The 17,948-nt window shown below is 39.6% G+C and overlaps 1 protein-coding gene across 5 annotated transcripts in view; it reads left to right on the top strand.

Moving 5' to 3' along the window:
- LOC127578729 (receptor-type tyrosine-protein phosphatase T) overlaps positions 1-17,948 on the top strand; it is a 935,885-nt gene that overhangs the window by 212,262 nt on the left and 705,675 nt on the right. For 2 of the 5 annotated variants that reach the window (XM_052031108.1, XM_052031109.1), the window contains exon 2: positions 4,639-4,773. The exons of the other annotated variants lie outside the window; for them this stretch is intronic. The gene's annotated coding sequence lies outside the window, so the exon portion shown is untranslated. The remainder of the gene's footprint in view (positions 1-4,638; positions 4,774-17,948) is intronic. 5 annotated transcript variants of the gene reach the window in all.

The raw sequence follows: 17,948 nt of genomic DNA, 5'->3' as shown, positions 1-17,948 counted from the left end.
TGAATTCTTCGGAATCCCGCTCTCTCCGGTGTTCATCTATTCTACACTATTTCTCAGGTCAGATCTACTTCATGTACAATCGTTGTGTCTCCCCTTCAAGCACTGCATGTTAAGCTTTAAGCTGTGCAGGCCAACTGCACGTTGTGATCTACCCACTGAAGAATCTCCTACTTTTTCTCCCCAATGAAAATAAACAGAGTGTGCTTTGTATGCTTTTAATTATTACACTTCAACATAACTAGTCCTATCATCAATTGAAACGGGCTGTTCATCCATTTCTGGGTTTGCATGAAAATCCAGTCCAAGTTGCTGATTTGATTCTTTAACTTCCAGCTGCCCACAACCCAGCTGAGAAATGTTGAGATGAAAGCTGAAAATAATCCTAGAATGAAGGTGGAAATGGAGGACATTCAAGTTTCCACTGGAAGCTTGCCAACTTTTATTTTCAGATTAAATGAAGGAAGTGCACATTTTCTGCAATTACAGTTGGCTGGAATTTTAACTTAATTTGGATGTTGTCAGTAAGGTTATGCAAGACTTGAAGCTCCCTGCAATGAATAGAATCCTTTTTTCCCTTGTACAGGTAGGTCCAAGTCCTGATCAATATTAGGCCTCGGGTCTTATTTTAATAAGATTGACAAGCCTTAGCCCCAGGCATTTTGTTTGTGAAGAGGAGATCTGTGTCTGGTCCAAGGGAAGTCCTAGAGGGAAAACATTTGGTGAGGTGTGGGGATGATTTTTGGTTTGCAATAGTCCACTCTCTTGCTGTAGAGCTGTGAGGGAGAATCCTGCACAGTCCAATTATTGAAAAAGCAGTGCTTGTTTCAATAGTGTAATGAATTATTAATGTGTAAAGTGACACATAATGAACTTTTTGGAGCTGGTGGGCAGAAATATTCTTAGCAGAATACCAATTGTTTTCTATTAATTACAAATATTTAGTATTCTCTCTGCTTGTGTAACAGATGGTGTGTGGAACTGATCATTGCAAAATATCAACCCTTGTCATGCCTGCATTGATTTGGTTTACGCAGCATCTCTTTACAGTGATGTTTTGCTACAAATGCATTGATTTTGTTTGTTCAACACATTTATGACAGTATTTTGGACTTGGTCAATTGCAGCATATCATTTGAACAATCGGTCAGTGGATCCCCAGAATGCATCAAACATGATTTGTTTTAACTGAATTAGAAAATAAATAAATTCAGATTATTCAGAAATTTCGGATTTGGATAGGCATTTTAAAGAGTGTACAGAATAGGAATTTTAGATTTAGGAGATTGCTGTTTCAATTGGGAAAACCATCAAAACCATGTTTCAATATATTGCCTTCAAATTTCAGGTCTATTTCGGTTACCAAATAAAATCAAATTCTCAATAGCTTTATAGAATTGGATGTGAAACTATTCTAGTGCTCTGTTTGCTTTTAGGTAGCAGAGGCCTGATAGAACCCAGGCTCATGAATGATTCACATGATGAATTTCAGAAACAATAGGCATTGCATTAAAATGGTGGCTTTTCTGTAATAAGGCACCCCATTGACCAGCAGAGGAGTTGATTGCCAGGTGGCAATCCTAAATGAATGTTGCCCTGTTCTTTCTGATCCAACAGGCAGCTGTGATTTGTATCTCTGTGTTGAGTCAAGGTATGTTACAGCACAGAATATCAGATTACAAAACCATGCAGGCTGGTAGATTAATTGGCCACTGTGTATTGTCTCTAGTGTGTAGCCGAGTGGTGGTGTCTCAAGGGAGTTGATGAGAATGTGGGGAGAATAACAAAAAATGGGTTCATTGTCAAATTCCTGTAAATGAGTGGTTGATGGTTGGATCGAACTCAGTGGGCCAATGGGCCTGTTTTCGTGCTGAATTACTCTATGACTTTAATTTCCTGGGTTAATATTAGTCTAACCCTCCTGGGGGGAGCTGCCCAGGCAATTTTGGGGATTGTTTTATCCTTCTATTCCCAGGTTTAAGCTCCATTGAAATCAATGGAGTATAAATTTGGATAGGATGTTAAATTGCATTTACCTTGGATCTACCTGCCCCCTCGGACAGTAGATTAAAAATTGACCCACAAATGCAAGTGACAATTTTAATTTTACCTCCAACATTACAACCATCTGTCATGTGTTAGAATGAACAAGGTGTTCCTGCTTGGAACCCTTGATCCTTGAATGAGCACTGTGAGTTCATGATATGTATTTGTGTCTTGTGTTCATGAGACATACATAGTACTGGAAACGGGTTAAGGTTGTTCATAAAGTTCTGGAAAAAAAACATTGAAAGCTGTTGTGAGAATTTTTGTCCACAGTTGACTGTTCTTCACCTCAAAAGAACAATAGACAAACAATGGAGAACAGGGAGGCATGGGACAGCACCTCAAGCCTGTCCCGTGGTCTACCTGGATGGGCTTGTAAGTGGCTGACAATCACATTATAAAGTGAAAATTGTGGATTCATGTTAATTGTAGGATCCTAATTAGGAAGTTTCAGTACAAATGAGCAGAACATGTCAGGTCATAGCAAATGTTGAGCAACTTAAACAACGGGCCTTAAAGGTACCTTTGGGGACTATTCAAGCAAGAGGTCCAGGGGAATTGAAGTTTCTCGGCATGGTTTGGATGCCATTGCAGAATGGACTAATTTGAATAAACCAAATTCATCTAGTCCTTGTCTAATCAGTCTACTCTCAATCATCAGGAAAGTGTTGGCAGGTATCATTGATAGTTTTATCAGATGGTACCTACTAACTGATAACCTTATCACGAATACCCAATTTGGCTCTCATGTTCAAGCAAGGATGGTTATGGCTATGGTTGTTGGGGGTCCCAGGGCATGCATAGCTGCAGACGTTTCTCAGACCATTGTCCAAGGCCCAAATACCTTCAGCCATTTCATCAGTAACCCTTCACGTATGGTCAGAAATGGAGATGTTGACTGATAATTGCACAATGTTCAATTTCATTTGTAACTCCTCAGCTTCATGCTTGCATGCAAGAAGACTTGGACAATTCTCAGACACCAATTGATAAATGGCAATCTACATTCATGTTACACAAATGTCAACAATGACCATCACCAACATGAGAAAATCTAACCACCAACTGCTGATAATCAATTGCATTTCATTTGCCGAGCCCCCACCTTCAATATACTGGGACCACCATGGATCAGATGCTCAAATTAACCAATCACATAAATAGAGTGGCTACAAGAGCAAAGTATCCAGTGGTGAATGCCTTGCCTTCTGACAGTAACAGCAGGGCACAAATCAAGAGCTTGACGGATGAATGTAACTCCAGTGATGCTCAAGAAGCTCTCTAAAGTCCAGCACAAAACAGTCCACTGGATAGGCACCCAATCAATCATGATAAACAAACATTCTCTCCACCACAGGCATAGTATGGCTATAATGTGTACCATTGAAAAAAGGCACCGGAATTACTTATTTTAATTGTTCTGACAGCACCTCCAAAATCCAGGACCTCTGCCTCCAATAATCTGGTCAACAAGTGTATAGGAATACCAGCGCCTACAGGTTCTCTAAGTTACCATTCTGACATGGAAATATAAAGCCATTCTTTCTTCATTATTAGATCTATATCTGAGAACTCCCTGCCCAATTGTATTCTGGAATATTTTCATCAAGGTGGCTGCATTGGTTCAAGAGACAGCTCACCACCACCTTTGCATGGGCAATGAGCATTAGTCATATCAGCAATGCCCACCTCCTATCAAATACATTTAAAAAGGCAGATTGGTCACTTATCCAATTCCATGCTCCTTTTTTATTGGTCAATTTCTCGGAATTCAGTTCTAACTCAAAATATCATTGTTTTAAGAGGTTTGCATCGTAATATTTATAATTATACTGCTGTCAATGTGTAACCCTATAATTTTTAGATCTTGTATGATCTACTGAATCAGGTTATAATTTTAAATTAGAAAATGTTAATTCTGCAGGCAAACATATACTTCTGGGCTCTATAAACTACAGACAAAGGAACCATAGCAATACACACAAAAGTAAAATGATGTTCAGCTTGGCACTGAAAATGTTATTGTTCATGGGATAGGAAATGCAGGATATGTGAGAAAGGCATTTTCACAACACTGACATTCACAGGAACTCAAGAATGGTGAAACCTCTCAATGATTTCCATGACAGTGAGCAAGTCAAATCAATGTAAAGTTAATGTTGAGGGTTAGTTATGTAGCACTACATTATGATGCTTAATGGTTACAATGGCACAAAATGATGGAATGCATACAAGGAAGATTGTCAGGGTCCAGATCCAAACTACCTGAATCACTATCACACCACCTTACATACCTGCAGGCTAAGTCTACAATGTCTATTAGGAACTGCATACACAGGGTCAGAATAAAGACAGTTACAGATCTGTATAGGATGCTGCAAAGACTAGGAAATGTTGATGTTCAAAGGCAGTCATTGAAAGCAAGTGGGTAGGAGGGCAAATGGTATCTTGGTGTTTATTGCAAGAGAATTTGAGTTCAAGTTATTGCAAGAGGATTTGACCAAAGGAATAAATAGGACTTATTGCAATTGTATTGGACCTTGGTGATAGGCATTTTGAGTACTGTGAATTGTTTTGGTTCTCTTACATGAAAAGAAAATTAACCTTGCCACTGAGGGAATGCGGCTAGAATGGTTCCTGAGATGGCCTGTTTGCCGTGAGGAGAGATGGTATAAAATAGGCCATTGAAACCTACAGAAAATCTTACTGGGCTTGACAGGCTGAATACAGGTAGGATGCTTCCCCCCCTCCCCCTCCCCCCCCCCCCCCCCCTCCCAACTGAGGAGCTTAGAACCGGGATCACAATCTCAGAGTAAGATGGAGGATATTTAGGACTAAGATAATGGGAAATATTTTCATGCAGAGGGTAGGGAAGCTTTGGAATTCTCTACTCTGGAAGGTGATGGAGGCTCAGTCATTGAGTTCATTCAAAACAGATATCAACTGACTTCTAGACATTAAAGGAATCAAGGGATTTGAAGATAGTGCAGGAAAATGGTGCTGAGATGTATGATCCGCTGTGATTTTGATGAAAGGCAGAGCAGGTTCAAAGGGCCAGACAGCCTACTCCTGTACCACTTCTTGTTCTTAAGACAAAGATATTCTTTCTGTACTGTTGGGATGGCTCAAGGCGAGAAGTCAAAGTCTCCTCTCCTTCACCCAAATACTATATGACTTCCCCTCTCAGCAGACTGGCCATCTGGAGTATCAGCCAATGGCCTCCCTCAGGTTTCTGATTCTCAAATCAGAACAATCATTTCTTTTGATACTGAATAGCATCATGATTTAGTAACCCAAAGGCACTGGACTTTTACATATCTCAGAGCAGAAATATTGAATGAGATCCTATGGTTAGATTGTCTGATAATTTATTATGCAGGTAAGGTTGTATTGTATTATTTCATGTTTAAAGCAACACAGTGATGTTAGTCAAGATGTAACCTTCAACTGATACCCTTGACACCGTTCCATTATTTACTTGTGTACATGAATCATGGAAGAACTGCCACAGTGAGCCATGGGTTCGCAATAAAGATTGGATAAATTGGCAAATCTCAATCTTTGGCTATCAATACTTGGGAAGTAGGATGGATGTCAATCACTCCCTTAGGCTCTGCCATCATCTTTTCCATTTGTTATCACTTCCTGCAGATACCGTAGAGAACATTGAGGCTATTTGACAATATTTGCCGCAGACGTAGCAATATATGGCTGAGATTTCAATGTTTACTACAGTCTCTTTGCATGTTTCATATACATGCTCCCAAGCCTTATATATCTGAACTCTTGAACAAAATTTCACTGTATTTATTGATATGGAATAAATGTCCATCTTTTAATTGGAACATTATTTGCCCCATTTTCTTCTGGGTTAAAATTTGCAAAGAAATTATATTGAAACTGTAAGCTGTGTATTTATTATCTCTGCAGAAAAATCATCAATTACCAATAAGGCAAAAAGAAATAATTAGAGTTTTTGAATTATGAGTAATTTGATGCTTTCAGAAAATTACTACTTCAGGCATTAACTTACAAGATTCATTTTAATTTTAAATTTCAACAAACTATTATGTAAACACTGAAAAATGGAATGTAATTCAAATTTAGTTGTTAATGAGAATAGTTTCTATCTGTGTCCTGGGAGTGGGAGAGCTGTAAATGCAGTATTTTCAAGAAAGTAATGAAGTATCCATATTTCTGTGGCCTTGCAGCAATATTGAATTGGAACAGCATCTTAATTATTTGAATACCATACAAGTATGCTATCTAAAATGCCTCGAGAAGATTTAAGAGGTATCTGAAGTGGTTAATTTGTAAAAGTGTATGTGTCAAATGTAGTAAAGGGACTTTTTGGAGATTGAATGAGAAGCTATCAAGATCAGAAGGAAAAGAGAAGAGATCATTCCCCCATTCCATTTCCAAATTACATATAGGTGGTAAACTTGCCTTGCAACAGATTCCTTTAAAATACATTTACCCTTTTACATTTGACCATTTCTGTGAAAAACGTCATTGGTTTTCTTGCAATGATATGAATGCACATTGCTATTTCAGATTGTTGTTCAGAACAAGTATAGCTGCAAATTACTCTGCATTATTTAGTGAAAAATACCTTTTTGGACCCAAAATGATTTTCCTTGTAGCACCTATTTAATCTCGGTTGCCAGAGAACATTTACTAATGGATTTTATGCTTCATTGTGGCTCTCCTTGAATTTTTCTCTTTCCTGATTAGTTGGTCCAATTATTGACGAAGAATAGAAATGAAACTTAATCCAGAAGTGAGCTTAACTTAAATAGCATATATTAAAACAACAAATCAGAAGTACTGCAAAGAGTAACAGCAGGTTGTATAAGTACTAGCTACTATTTCTAGTAGCTTTTTTATTACAATTGCCTTATAATTTCATTAAGATCATTAACGCCATTACTATATGATAGCATAGCGTACAAATGATGGGTATATCTTCACATGACCACTCTTAGTTCTGTTAAGTTTCAACTTCTTCCACAGGAATAATGTAGTTTATTGGTTTGTAAAGAAATTAGAGTTGTCATAAATATTAGAGTTACATAAAATAGACACACAACCCATTATAGGAAGGATGTGGAAGCTTTAGAGAGGTTGCAGAGGAGATTTACCAGGAAGTTGCCTGTATTGGAGAGCATGTCTAATGAGGCTAGGTTGAATGAGTTAGGAGAGGAGCTAGGAGAAGTCACCTCTCATCCTCCTCTCTTTGGAGAGGAGGATGAGAGGTGACTTGATAGATGTGTACAAGATGATAAGAGGCAGAGATCGAGTGGACAGTCAGAGACTTTCTCCCAGGGCAACAATAGGTAACATGAGGGGACATAATTTTAATGTGATTGGAGGAAGATATAAGGGGGATATCAGGTGTAAGTTTTTTACACAGAGGGTGGTGGATGCATGGAACGCACTGCCAGCAGAGGTTGTGGGGGCAGATACATTAGGGACATTTAAAAGACTCTTAGATAGATACGTGAATGGTAGAGAAATAGGGGGCCATGTGGGAGGGAAAGGTTAGATAGATCTTAGAGCAGGATAAAATGTCGGCACAACATTGTGGGCCAAAGGGCCTGTACTGTGCTGTAATATTCTATGTTTAACCCCGTAATAAATGGAGCAAAGGGGCCACTGAATATGGGGCAGCTGAGCCTCGATAGCTGACAGTGGCAGTCTTCTTCTTCGTCATCTTCATGAGCTGGTCAAGGTGTTATCTGAAAGCCTTCTCCCCACTTCTCCCTTTTTCAGATTCTGCCCTAAGAAGGCAGGTAGGAAGATGGCCTTCTAACCTGGGCCGGCCCTGGAATCATGGTAGGTTTCTGACTAATGTCTGAAGGGCAGGTTGCTAAACATAAGGGTGTGAACAGCATCATCCCCAACCCTTCAACAATTCTGCTATGCTGCGTCAAGGCCAGTTTTCTGATTGATGTTCACATTCCATTGGCATTGTACTTTTCCAAGGCCATGCTGTCATCACTCAGGTTGCTGGCTGTTTAACTCAAGCAGGTTGTAACCATGAACTCCTGACAGGATGCTGCCTGAACCATGCAGAAGCCTCACATCAATAAAACCTAGACTCCATCTTAAGCAAGACATCACTGGGAAGTCAGTAACAACTGTCTCAGTAACAAGTACCTGGTCTGGAAACTGGAGTGGCCTACGCAGGTCAGCTTAACCTTTTCTTTTGTGGAAATCATCAGTTATTTTATGAGTCACTATGTGCTTCAAAATCTCTGAGCTGGCTTACTTTACATTAGATTAGCAGGCGATGTCAGCAATGGTGTGCTTATGACAACACTACTTTCATCATGGAGTCTTTTCACTGCTGTTCCCAGATGAACAGAGTATGAATTCAGCCAGGAGTTGAAATTCCCTTGGTCTTCCACTATTCCCTCTTTTAAGATGTTTTTAATTGGTTTATCCATTCTCAAAAACCCTTACATTCCACCCTCATCTCTCTCTAGCTTCACAGCATGTCCCTTACTCTGTATTTCCATTAAAATTGAATGGAATCCAATTGAACATGCCATTTCCTTTAATACTTCAGGTTTAAGGCCTTGGTGTCTTTTATATTTGTCTACCAGCCCTTTCAGTATTTGCCACTTTTTCTTCCTCTTCTGTAGTGAATTCTAAACTTGTTTTAAGAGGACAGTCATTGCATTCATTTGTAGGCTCAGATGCCAAATACATAATAATGTATCATGCCTTATTAATCCGTTAAATTTCTGCTCGTGTTGCTCAGGTGTACAACTGTTCTTTCTTTTCACATGTTTTCTCTGAATATATTTATAGAAATCTTCCACAGCACTTTATGTATTTACCAAAATCCTAATTTTGTAATCTATTTTGTTCCCCCAAAACTTTCATTTGTCCTTTGTCCTGTTCCTGGGGATTCATTATCTCACCTCTTCTTTTTGTTATGGGTTCAATTCTACATCCAGAAATTGGTTGTAAAAGATCCCATCCCATCATTACAATGGAGCTATTCCCAGTATTTATCCCTCAATTAATATCATAAAAACTGATTATCATGTTATTATTACATTGCTATTTGTGGAAGCTTCCAGTCATCAAATATATTACAGTTTCTCACAGTACAAGGGTGAGAACACTTCAATAATATTTGATAGGCTCTCAACAGCTTTAAGATTTCATGAGGTGTTGAAAGGCACTTTCTAAATGCAAGAGCTTTAGAATGATACTTCATCTGACATTTTTTTCCCTAATTTACTTCTCCTCTATTCTACAATGGTCTCTTTTTTATGTTTCTACAGATTTTGCCCAACGGAACCTCTTTGTCCTGGAGCTCTCTGATAGGTCTCTAGATTCCATCTTCTAGCTCACCTGCTCCATCTCTCAATTTATGTCAGTCCATGAATCTTAGAGTTTGAAATTATAGTCCCCACATTCATGTAGCATAAACCCAAGTAACTGCAAAAGCAGCATGAGAAAGCCATCATCATTTAGGCTCACTTTGCAAGTTATTTATACCATGGCTGATTTAAACTTCAGATGTACTATCTCGCCTTTAACCTACATTGCTTGATCCATTCACTGAGTGAATATCTGTTGCATCAGTCATGAAGGCTCCAGTTGTTCTCACATCCACAGCCCTTGAGGGAAGTGTGTTCCAAACTTCTACAGCCCTTAATATAAAATCATGCTTCCAGATTGTGCTCCTCCAAGGCATGGCTCTATTTTAAAGTGTGGCACATGGATTGGAAATTCAAAGCGTTGATCCTTGTGCCATTTCATGTGCTGGAGGCTCTTACTGCTCGATAGATCAGGCTTCCATATCTTTAAAAAAAAATCAGGGCAACCTGAGGTCAAGTCCTGACTGCTCTGGGATTTGATTTAAGGAAAGTTTTGGATTTTCTAACAAGGGGAGATGTTGAACTTCTGTGATTGCTGGGTTATAAGATATGCAGTTTCCGTTTTTGAAACAATAAGTTAGGCTGATAGAGTTTTTTCAGTCAGTTCATATGGAATTAAGACCAGGAAGAAGCTGAAATAGTTACATACAGGACATTACACATTCTTATACTTCTTAGAAATTGTGGGGTTAAATTTAAGCCTTTGTATCTCTTTTCTAATATTAAGACGGATTGGACACCTAAAATGACTTACCTTGGAGCAAGCAAGGATCAACAAGATGGCTTGTATACTTGCCCATAAACAGCAGCATCCTTTAATATCCAGTTTGGATAGTGTGAGAGAAAAGCTGTAGTGTATTTCCTATTGGCTATTGATTGTGGAGAAGTGGAACTGGGGCCAGAAGAACACAAAGCATTTTTATTTTCCTTGCCAGAAGGAACAAGAATAGCTGCAATGTTGGATGGCCAATGAGATTTAAATCAGGATTTCTGGAATAGTGAACTTCCAATGCCAAATGCTATCTTCCTGATTGAAACTGGGATTACAATCAAGACTCAAGGGTCTTGTAAAAGAAAGAAGTCAGAAACTTACTATGTAAACTCATGGGTAATCCCTCTTAACAACTTTTCTCATATTGCCCTCACAGTATTGCCACTAGGTCCAAAACCAGTAGAATATGGCCATTTGCCATGTTGAACATGATCAGGATAGCTTTCTTCATTACCATTGATCTCCCTGGAAAATGTGGACCAGTTCCTACATTGTGGGAGCTACCTCTCAGCGAAAACTGACATTGATAATGGCATTGACTATCAACTTCATGCTGCTGTGTCAGCGTTTAGCTGTTTGAGGTTGAGGATCAAAACCTCATACCTGGCACAAAACTTACTGTCTACTGGGCAGCAATGATACCTTCGCTCCTGTATGTTTCTGAGACTGGACTGATTGACAACGGGCATCTCAAAGTACCAGAGAGATACCACCAGCTCTATTTCCACAAAACCCACGGGCAGGTTAAGTGAATTAATGTTAGAGTTCCTTCCCAGGTCTAATGTCCCAGCATTGAGGCCCTACTTACTTGTTCAATAAGCTCCTTAGGGCAGGCTAACACCAGACCTCTGAAACAGACAGTATATTCCAAGCTCTGTCATGATAAGTTATTACCAGATAGACATGGGAAAAGATTCAAGGACGTTTTCAAAGTCTCCTAATAAAGTGGTCAACATTGCCACTGATTCCTGGCAATCTCTGGCCCACTGCAGCTCAAGTGGAAAAGGACCATTCGGGATGACATTGAGAACCTCGTGTTCATATGTCGGGAGCAAGTGGAAGCTGAGTGGAAATGGTGGAAGGAGTGCACCATCCCCCAAAGTGCCCACCCACCAGCCCCTGCAACCTCCTCCTGCCCCACCTGTGGCAGAGTCTGTGGGTCCCACCTCGACATCTTCATCTCAGAACCCACAGAAATGGAATGGCAACAAATCGTTCTCAGACCCAGAGGACTGCTGAAGAAGAATAGAAGAGACATTCACTGCTGTTCAGATGCTGTGCTTTAATCTGGTCTTTGTGTTTGGGGCTCCAAACCATTTGTGACTTTATTTTACTTAGTCAAAGATCAAACCTCTCCTGTCAGAACACATTTAGCAAAAGCAATTCTTTCATTGGTTAATTAGACTTTCAATTAAGTAATTCTTTGTGATTGGGTTCTGTGTGTGTTGTGTAGAAGCAAGTTTATGCTGACACCAAAATGCACACATTTATTCAATAAGCTCACATAGAGTTTTTCTTTGCAGCCTGAAGCTGATGAGAATTGGTTTCAGTGGTTGTATAACTTCAATCCATTCCTTGAGCTATTCCCTCAAAGAGTGCCATTGTTACAAAGTAATCTCTGCTTAAAGTCCATCGCCGCAGCAAAGTCCAGGAGCAACTTTATTGATGTTGTCATTTTTCATGATGATCAGAAATCTATAAGGAAATGAGGTTTTTCTATACCGTTATGAAATTCACTCGGATGGAGGGTTTGTCTTATGAGGAAAGGCTGAGCAAATTGGCCTAATGCTCACTGGAGTTTAGAAGAAAAATAAATAATCAAATATGATTGTGATGGAGCTTGATAGTGTGAACTTGTAAAGATATTTCCCTAATGAAGGGATCTAGAACATAACTTCAGAATAGAGGTTTGCCTATTTAAGATAAAAATGGGGAAGAATTTATTTAATTGGAAGGTTTTGAAACTGAAATTCTCTGCTCCAGAGAGCTGTGAAGATGGAGTCCTTCAAGATCTTTAATGCCAAATTGGACAGATTTATGTCTATACAGGAGGCAAAGGTTATGGGGAACAGGCAGGAAGTAGAGTTGAGGGCAAGACCTTTTGGGGGCAAGAGTTTTGATCTTACTGAATGGTGGAGCAGACTTGAGGGCTGCATGATCCACTCGTGCTCTTTTTCTTATGTTCTTTTGCTTGCGATCTTATGTTTTGCCTTCTGTAGTTTTCTGATAAGTCAAAACTGAAGAAAGCGATTGGAGGAAAACACAGGATCCCAAGCATGATCCTATCCTAAAGATCACTTAAAACTAAAGTTTTCAAAAATTAATTGAAATGCACCTTTTAAATAACTAAAAATGAAAATCACTTGTTATTTAATACATATTGATGTGCTAATGAAGTAAATGTGATTTCCTTAATTTTTGAGCATAGTAATTCCAGGTGGAGCAACGTGAGGTTGCCCACAAGGGTAGCATACACCATTTACATTCCAGCCTTGGCACTCGAGAACAAAGACAGATTATACTGAGAGGATAAGATTGTCTGAAATCTAAAGTTAAGGTGCACTCATGCTAGTTGCTGCAATTAAACAACTTCAACAATGAAATTCATTAACACAGTTTGCACTTCAATTTTGCATAATTACTTCAATATTAACACCACAAAATAATTTCCCTTTCACTTTTTTCCCAACTTGGAATCTGATAAAGTTTTCCCTTCATTGAATTTTTAGTTTGTGAGACAGAAATATTTAGCAGTTTTGATGTACAGGGCTTTTTAAAAGATTTCTATTGTGAAACCTTGTCAAGGGGATGAACAATATGTTGAGCAAAACTGTGTGAAGAGAATACTGATTCCAGCAGAGTGCAAGTTTGCCTTTATCCTCCTGTGACTAGAATAATTGCTGATCACGGCTTATCAGTAGAATTGGTTTAAGGCAAGTTGCTTTATGTTCCCTGATGAACTTCACAAGGTGGTTTTGTGTTCAGAGGTGGTTTTTAAAACCCAACCCTGCCTGGCTTAAGAATACCTGTGATTTGTTCATGTTTTTTGTCTAATGGCAAACACAAAACAATGTATTCAGCAAAATGATCCAGTTGATCGATGGCTTTTAGGAAAGGATTTTTATGGCATGTGCTTGTAAGGTTAAAAGGTGTAATTGAAGCAGGAAAAAGGAGAATTAGCAAGGGACAGAAATGCTGCTAGATTGAATGAATTGTGTCAAGAGAAAGATTGTTGATTTATTTTGCTTGGTTAGGAATAACTTAAAGCTCACAGTGGGAAACTGATGCATTAACCGCTTAATTCAAAGTGACTTAATAGGAAAATTTAATTTGAGAAGGATTTGTAACTTGTCTATCTCTGTTTTCACACATTAGAATGATATTCTTTTTGTTTAAATCTATACTTTTCAAGATTCAATTCAGAGACCAATTTTTTGGTGTGGTTGTGCTGGGACTGCAGTTCTCTAAGTGCTGGATAAGTCTGCTTCAGAAAGCTGACCTTGCAATGTAATTCACCTGATACAAAGCAGGCGATATGCTGTTAGATTATCAATTCCCAGCAGCTTTATATTTATACAGCACCTCTCATGGTCTCAGAATGCCTCAAGATACCTTACAACCAATCAACTACACTTAGAAGTGTAGCCATTGTTGTAATGTATAACGTGGTAGTCCAGTAATTGAGTATTTTAAGGCTGGGATTAATACATGTTTGGACACTAAGGCAATCAGAGTATATCAGAATCAAGCAGAAAAGTGCATATGGGAGATTGGATCAGCTGTGATTTACTTAAAAGTACAATAAACAGTGAACCGCAAAGCATACCCCTGTCTTGGTTTCCAATGTCCTTGTGTTCTCAAACTCAGTAGCCAATTCCCACAGTACACCTCCAACAAACAGTAAGATGGTAATGGTGAGGTAATTTGTTTTTAGTGATGTTGCTTGAATTATCTTCAACTATCTTTGTTTTAGCTTTCTCACATTTTCTTGCAAGTTTAATTATCTGTTTTTAAGAAGTTTTTTTAGTATCTTTGGAGTGTTTCTGAATGTCCGAAATATTCAAATATATCAACAGTTTTGACAGATTTAATAGCCAATGAAACCAAAGGGCATGACTTAAACTACTGTCTCAGCCATTCTGTGGCTTGTTCTGGCAATCTTACCGGCAGGGCTTGTTCTACCTCTTGCACCAGTGACCTCTTTGACTGTCACCAACTTTTACCGATGCACCATAGAAAGCATCCTATCTGGATGTATCACGGCTTGGTGTGGCAACTGCTCTGCCCAGGACCACAAGAAGCTGCAGAGAGTTGTGGACACAGCCCAGCGCATCACGGACACCAGCCTCCCCTCCTTGGACTCTGTTTTTACTTCTCGTTGTCTTGGTGTAGCAGCCAGTATAATCAAAGACCCCACCCACCCGGGACATTCTCTCTTCTCTCCTCTTCCATCGGGTAGAAGATATAGGTGTCTGAAGGCAAGTACCACCAGACTTAAAGACAGCTTCTACCCCACTGTGATAAGACTATTGAACTGTTCCTTTATACAATGAGATGGACTATGACCTCACGTCACTTGTTGTGACCTTGCACCTTATTGCACTGCACTTTCTCTGTAGCTGTGACACTTTACTCTGTACTGTTACTGTTTTTACCTGTACTACATCAATGCACTTTGTACTAACTCAATGTAACTGCACCGTGTAATGAATTGACCTGTACGATCGGTTTGTAAGACTAGCTTTTCACTGTACCTCGGTACAAGTGATAATAATAAACCAATACCAATACCAATATTCTCTTCCCACCCCTCCCATCTTGCAACATAACTCCATGGCTCTTCTTCAACAACTGCCAAAGCATCTTCTATGTGAGAGATCAGACGAGGCTTAAGTTTAATGTCTTATACAAAAGACAGAAACTTTCCTAAAGCAATGTTCATGCGGGGCTACCCTGACTGGTAAATTAGTAAATTGGTTTATTATTGTCACAGGTACAGTGAAAAACTACATGCTATGCCATCCATACAGATCATTTCATCACATCAGTGCATTGAGGTAGTACAAGGGAAAACAATAACAGAATGCAGAATAAAGTGTTGTAGTTACAGAAAAAGTGCAGTGCAGGCAACCAATAAGGTGCAAGGCCATAACAAAGTAAATTGTGAGGGCAAGAGTCCATCTTAGCATACTACGGGATCATTCAACTATCTTATAACAGTGGGATAGAAGCTGTCCTTGAGTGGTACATGCTTTTAGGCTTTTGTATCTTCTGCCTGATGGGAGAGCGGAAAAGAGAAAATGTCCAGGGTGGGTGGGGTCTTTGATTACGTTGGCTGCTTTACCAACGCAGCGAGGACTGTGGAGGGAGGCTAGTTTCCATGATGTGCTGAGCTGTGTCCGCAATTCTTTGCAGTTTCTTGCAGCCTTGGACAGAGCAGTTGCCATACCAAGCTGGATAAGATACTTCCTATGATGCATCTATGAAAATTGGTCAGGGTCAAAGGGGACATGCAAAATTTCTTTAGCCTCCTGAGGAAGTGGTACTGGTGAGCTTTCTTGGCCGTGGCATCTATGTGGTTGGACCAGGACTGGCTATTGGTGATGTTCACATTGGTGAACTTGAAGATCTCAACCCTCTTGACCTCAGTGCCATTGACGCAAACAGGAGCACGATGCACGGCCCCCCCCCCTTCCTAAAGTCAATGACCAGCTCCTTTGTTTTGCTGACATTAAGGGCAAGGTTGTTGTCATGACGCCATGCCACTAGGCACTCTATCCTCCTCCCTATACTCCAACTCATCATTATTTGTGCTCAATGAGATTATGCAGTCAAGTCTCTGGAATAGAACTTCAACCCTCTGCCTTCTGACACAGAGGTGAGGGTGATACCACACTCAGACAAGGCAGCCACTATTTGTCCTGATCATTGAAAATATGCTTAAACAGTATGCTGAGGCAGAGCAGCAGTTTCCTAGGTTATTGCTTTGGAAGTGTCATGGAGAAGAGCCAACATACAAAACAAGACCGTCTCCATTGAAGAATGCTGTTAAGCGTGCTGATTGAGGTGTCAGAGCTAATGCTCTTATACCTGTGAGGTGACCCTGACTAACAAGATTTGTTGCACTTCATGAGATTTCCAAAGCAAGGATTTTCAAGGTTAGTGTAGTGTCGCAGTATTGTTTTACAAGGCATATGGTAAAAGTGAATATGAGAGATGAGAAACCTAATTTTACCCACCTTTGGTGTGCTAAGCTGTTGCAATGTTTTGCCTTAATACTAAATTGGATGCCACCAAAAAAATTCTAAATTGGAAATTTAGATTCCTCACTTTAAGAACCTTAAGAATTAAGATCCTCACTTAAAGTTCCACTTTAAGATGGAAGGTGAATTGTGTGTTCACAAATGCTACCTGCTTATTGGGTTTGCAATTCCCATTTCATTTGAGTGATATATGGTTGGAAGCAGGGTATTGCTGTTGAAGTGAATTCTCCAGGGGAACCACAGGGTGGGGAGGGGGTTAAATGGAAAGGAGTGTGGAAATTAAGTGGACAGGGATTAAAAGCACAATAGGTTGTCATTCTTCCTCCCCATTTTTTGCATGTTGCATGTTGCTCTGGATTTCCAGCATCTGCAGTCTTTCTTGGGTCTCCATTTGCATTTTGTTTTCCTTTTTACTACCTGAATATACTTACCTATGGAGAGACATGTCTGGATGGCAGACAAAAGCACAATATGGAGCAACGTGAAGGGTCTCGACCTGAACCGTCGACTGTCCATTTTGCTCCACAGATGCTGCCTGCCTTGCTGAGTTCCTCCAACTTTTTGTAAGATGCACAATATGGAGCAACCTGATCGGGCCCCAAGTATGATCAAGCTGTGGGACTACAGATTACAGCAGTTAGTGCATTTCCATTGTGGTCTTTGTCAATGCTGTCTGTCTGCAAAAGGGCAGCAAATGTAAATCGATGCAGGTTGGCCAGGGAAGATAAAGCTATGTGGGAACTGTTTAGTACAGGTTTGCTTCCCAACTTTAGCAGCTTGGCTGTTGATCAATAACAAAGACTGAACTGAGCTAACATGGATCTGACATAGATCAGGTCGTGTATGGTGCACATCATTCTTGATGGAATAGTACCTCAAGTTTCATCATTTTCATCATTTTGTTGCTTTTAGAAGCCTAAAAGGAGAATGTCTGTGAAATCTGTCTTTGTAAAACTGTACAAGCATGTTCTGAAGTTCAATCTCCAAAATAGCTGCACAGCACCAGATTCTGCTCAACTTACTCAAGAAACTTTGCCCTTGAATTTCTATTTTTCCTTCTTCCTCCTTCCTAGTGATTGGGTGAAGCTGTTGTGAGGCTTGGTTTGTAGCTTTATCTCTGTAAGACGTCCCGGCAGCAACAAACATGATGAAACATTCAAAGACTGAACCTTGAAAGTTGACCTTCCAGGTATGTTTAATCTCCACAAGAACAGAGAGAGAGAGAGAGAGAGAGCGAGTGAGCGAGAGAGTGTTTACAAATTATGTAAATAAGAATTATCAATGCTGACAAGGCCAGAATTTATTTATGTTGTGACAAGTGGTCAAATTGTTAATACATTTGTATGACACTCTTCCCAATATTTTAGCAGATGTGTGAATTCATTTTAAATGAATCATGTAAAGCTTCTAGTAAAATAGCACACAGAAAATTATCACAGGAACGTGTTAACTGTTTGTTCTTATGTATTGACA

Source organism: Pristis pectinata, chromosome 16, assembly GCF_009764475.1.
Source record: "Pristis pectinata isolate sPriPec2 chromosome 16, sPriPec2.1.pri, whole genome shotgun sequence".
In the NCBI taxonomy this organism is placed as follows: Eukaryota; Metazoa; Chordata; class Chondrichthyes; order Rhinopristiformes; family Pristidae; genus Pristis; species Pristis pectinata.
The sequence above is the reverse complement of the archived record's forward strand: the minus strand, read 5'-3'. Positions and strand labels throughout refer to the sequence as shown.